The sequence below is a fragment of the Nicotiana tabacum genome, chromosome 1 (assembly GCF_000715075.1).
Source record: "Nicotiana tabacum cultivar K326 chromosome 1, ASM71507v2, whole genome shotgun sequence".
NCBI lineage: Eukaryota > Viridiplantae > Streptophyta > Magnoliopsida > Solanales > Solanaceae > Nicotiana > Nicotiana tabacum.
In genome coordinates this window covers 53,288,428-53,293,465 of record NC_134080.1, presented here as the reverse complement: position 1 = coordinate 53,293,465, position 5,038 = coordinate 53,288,428, and positions in this window count along the sequence as shown.

Sequence of the window (5,038 nt, the reverse complement as noted above, 5' to 3'; positions counted from 1 at the left end):
GCCGATGCCGAGGCAGCCCAGGACCGGTTGAAAGACACTATCGAGTATGAGAAGCGGTAGTCCCAAAGGGAGGCCCTCAAGGAAGTTCATGCTTGGAGTTTTGATTTATCGGCAGAGATCGAAAGTGCTAAGGGGCTTGAGGCCGAGGCCAAGAAGTTGGCGTACCCCGAGGATGAAGAAGACTTCGAGAGCTTTGGCCAATCCGGGGGCGGAGAAGACCCCGATGGTCCCGGTGTAAAGCGGGCTCCGGTGAGGACCAGGCTGCTTAGATGCTTTTATAGATGATTTTGGTTTTTTGCTTTCTGTATTTGTTTTCGTCAAGGCCGTTTGGCCTTTGTGAAAATCTTTGTCGAGGTCGTTTGTCCTTTGTGAAAATTTCAAGCTTTGCTTTTTCTTTATGATTGCAAATATATCGAATGCCTTAGCACATAATAATTAGGTCTTGTTTGGAGGTTCGAACAGGCCTCTTATCTGATATTATTTTGCTTCAGACTCGTGGTGGGGTCAGTATGACCGGGAGCTTTCCCCAAAGTACTTAGAATATTTTAGATTACAATTTGCCGAGGGTAGCCCTTTGAACCAGTTTAGAAATTTTGAAGGCCTTATGTTTTTATTACGGGTCTTAGATGTCTCCGAGCCATTCTAGGACGACCGTATCCTTTTTAGTTTGGGTGTTTCCTAATGGGGTTGTTACCCCGAGTCGTTCAGGCTTACCCAAGACAACCATTCATGAATGGGGATGGACGTAGCCTTTAAAGTTTGGGCACTGCCTAAATGGCTTGTGTCCCTAGGCTTTGCAATCCCGGGCCATCTGAATCTGCCTTGGACGACAGTCCCCGAGTGAGGTGGCCCTTGGGCTCGGTGCCTTTAGGGGACCAAATGTAAGAAAGAAATTTATTTTAAAGGGGCAAAATATTTATCCGCAAGGTAGAAACCTTCTTTCATTTTTTTTGCGTAATAAACAAGGTTACACATGTATATAAGCTTTGGGTCACAGCTCGGGCGGTCTATATGGTCAATGTTCATTTGACCATTTGGCCCTTACAGTAAATCCTATCGACCGAGCCTAGACTATTCGAACACAAAGTTTCTTTCCTTGCTAAAACCATTATCCGAGGGTGATGCCCCTCAGTTTTCGAGGCCGATCATAGAGAAGCCTCGGATACTGTTAATGTGATCCTTGACATCGGTTCATAACCGATCTTCGATTCTAAGTTAGTACGATCCACTGTTGCCTCGTTAAAAACCTTGCCGAAAAACCCACTCGGGACAAAATTAGTTCAAGGGAAAAAGAGTGCAACGCGTGCTTTCAGGCCTAAAAGTTGCATCGTTCCTTGAATAGCACCTGCAGATGTTGGTCCAATCATGTAAATAAAAGAAAATGAATGGGGTCGTACCTTAGCAGTAGTATCATTTCAAGTGAGTTACGTTCCAGTTGTTCGGTAGTCGTTCCCCGTTCATTTTTCCGAGTTTGTACGATCCTTTTCTGGTGATCTCGATAATTTGGTATGGACCTTCCCAGTTCGGCCCCTGTTTCCCCTCTTTCAGGTTCTAGGTGCTTAGTGTGACCTTCCTTAGCATCAAGTCTCAAACATTGAAGTGTCGAAGGTTGGCTCTTCCATTCTAAAACCTTTCGATCCATTATTTTTGGGCAGCCAACCGGACGAGGGCGGCCTCACGCTTTTCGTCTAATAGTTCCAGGCTCGTATTCATAGCCTTGTCGTTTGATTCTTTAGTCACATATTTGAACCTGAGACTCGATTCTCCTACTTTGACCGGTATTAGATCCTCGACACCGTAAACCAACGAGAACGGGGTGGACCATGTACTCGACTTTGATGTCGTCCGGTATGCCGACAATACTTTGGGCAAGATTTCCTTCTATTTTCCTTTGGCGTCGGTCAACCTTTTCTTGAGATTCTAGAGTATGGTCTTGTTCGTGGACTCCGCTTTCCCATTCCCACTAGTGTGGTAGGGTGTTCATAAGATCCTTTTGATCTTATGATCTTCGAAAAGCTTTCTTACTTTGTTGCCGATGTACTACTTCCCATTGTCGCACACGATCTCGGCCGACATTCCGAACCGACATATTATGTGGTCCTAAATGAAATCAATGACTTCTGTTTCCCTCACTTTCTTAAACACCTGGTCTTCCACTCATCTAGAAAAATAGTTAGTCATAAATAATATAAATTGAGCCTTATCAGGTGCCCATGGAGGGGGACGACGATATCCATTCCCCATTTCATGAACGAACAGGGTGACAAGATCGAATGCAATAGCTTCCCAGACTAGTGAATCATCGGAGAATGCCATTGACATCTATCGCATTTTCGTACGAACTCCTTCGCATCCTTTTTCCATGTCGATCCAGTAGTAGCTGGCTCTTATTATTTTCCTAATTAGTGATTCGGTGCCCGAGTGATTTTCGCAGGTGCCTTCGTGGACTTCCCTCAGAACATACTCAGTATCTCCTACTCCTAGACATATCGCGAGTGGGCCATCGAACATTCTTCAGAACAAGGTACCGTCTTCGGACAAGCTAAACTGTGCGGCCTTTGTACACAGAGCCCTCGACTCCTTAGGATCCGAGGGATGTTTTTCAGTCTTCAAATACTCTACATACTTGTATCTCCAGTCCCAAATTAGGCTTGTTGAGTTTATCTCGGTGTGACCTTCTTCCACCACCGATCTCATGAGTTGTACTACCGCCCCCGAGTTGATTTCATCATCGTTGATTAACAATCCCAAGTTAGCGAGAGCATTGGCCTCGTTGTTTTGATCCCGAGACACATATTGTAGGGTCCACTCCTTGGACCGATGTAGCGTTACCTATATTTATCCAGGTATCTCTACATTTATTCCTCCCTAACTTCGAACGTCCCATTAACTTGGTTCACCACAAGGAGGGAGTCGCACTTAACTTCGATCACCTCCGCCCCCAAGCCTTTGGCCAATTTGAGACATGCAATCATGGCCTCATACTCGGCCTCATTGTTAGTAAATTTTATAGTCCTGATAGATTGTCTAACTACATTTCCCGATGGTGGCTTCAATACGATGCCAAGTTCGGACCCCTTTGCGTTTGAGGCACTGTCCGTAAAAAGGGTCCAGATTCCCGATGAAGTCCTCGAGTTCAACAACAATTCTCTTTCGACCTCGTGTATTAGGGCTGGCGTAAAGTCGGCTACAAAATCTGCCAAAATTTGAGATTTGATATCATACCCGCTGATTTCAACGGCCTATTTGGCCAGTTGTCCCAAGAGTTCGGGTTTATGCATTATGTTCCTCAATGGGTAATTAATTACAACATTTATAGGATGACACTGAAAGTATGGTTTTAGCTTCCTAGAGGTGCTTAGTAAAGCGAGCGCCAATTTTTCTTGGTGAGGATACCTAGTTTCGGCCTCGCCTAGAGTTCTGCTAACATAATAGATAGGAAATTGCATACCTTCTTCTTCGTGGATCAGGACTCCACTTATCGCCACCTCGGATACTGCCAAGTATAGGTACAACTATTCATCTGCCTTCGGAGTGTGAAGCAAAGGTGGTCTAGAGATGTACCGTTTGAGTTCCTCCAAGGCTTGTTGGCATTCTGGAGTCCATGAGAAGTTAGTCTTCTTCTTCAATAGTGAGAAGAACTGATGGCTCTTGTCGGAGGATCTCGAGATGAATTAACACAAGGCAGTTATGCTGCCGGATAACCTTTGAATGGCTTTGACATTGTCCACAACATGTTTTCAATGGCCTTGATTTTATCGGGGTTAATCTCGATCCCCTAGTTGGATACCATGAATTCGAGAAATTTCCCGGACCCAACTCCGAATGCGCATTTCTCCGGATTCAGCTTCATGTTGCACTTCTTCAATATGTCGAAGGTTTCCTGCAAATCTTTTAAACGGTCCTCTGCTCGCAGGGACTTAGCTACTTGCTATTTGTTCTTCAAAAAATCGATTTACTAGGCGTTGGTTAGTGGCACCAGCATTTTCAGTCCGAAGGGCATTACGTTATAGTAGTAGGTATCGTACTTAGTGATGAAAGACGTTTTTTCCTTGTCGTCCGGGTCCATCAGAATTTGGTTGTACCTGAAATAGGTATCGAGAAAATTGAGGATCTCGTGGCCGGCCGTCGCATCGATCATACGATCAATGTTGGGCAAAGGGAAAGAGTCATTAGGGCATGCCTTATTCAAATCTTTATAGTCTACACACATTCTTAATTTATTCTCTTTTTTAGGGACTACCACTATGTTAACTAACCAATCCGGGTATTTAACCTCCCGAATCAACCCTATTTTAAGGAGTTTAGACACCTCGTCCTTGATGAATGCTTGTTTGACTTCGGACTGAGGTCTACTTTTCTGTTTGACTGGATGAAACTTCGAGTCCAGGCTCAGCTTGTGAGTGGTTATTTCTGGAGGGATCCCTGTCATATCAAGGTGGGACCAAGCAAAACAATTCACATTAGCTATAAGGAATTGAATGAGTTTATTTTCAGAACTCGGGAGTTAACCTCGTGACCAGGTATACCTTATGATCGGGCAAATGCTCGATCAGTACGACTTGCTCAAGTTCCTTGACCGTTGACTTGGTGGCCTCGGAATCATCGGGGATTATGAAGGACCTGGGGAGCCCGTAGTCATCGTCTTCATCGGTCCCCCTGCTTCTTCGGTTGGGTCGAGGCCATGTTGGTAATTGCTATTTGGTTTCTTCCTTGGCGACCTAACCTGGACCTTTTATCGTTGTAAGTGTAGATATTGGGTGTAGACATGTAATTTTTGACTCACACAATTTTTAAGTTAGTTGTAGTATTTTAAATATTTACTTGAGTTATTATAGATTTTTAATCTATTTTTTCTTTTACTACCACTTTATTAGTTTAATTTTATTGTTTTAGTATTTAAAAATTAAAAGAAAATTAAAAAAATACTTTCAATTTTTATATTTAGTTTTATATTAGTAATTTATTGTATTAATTAAGATGTGATTTTTATATTTTTATAAATATATTACATTGTTTTAGTCTTCCTACCATATTT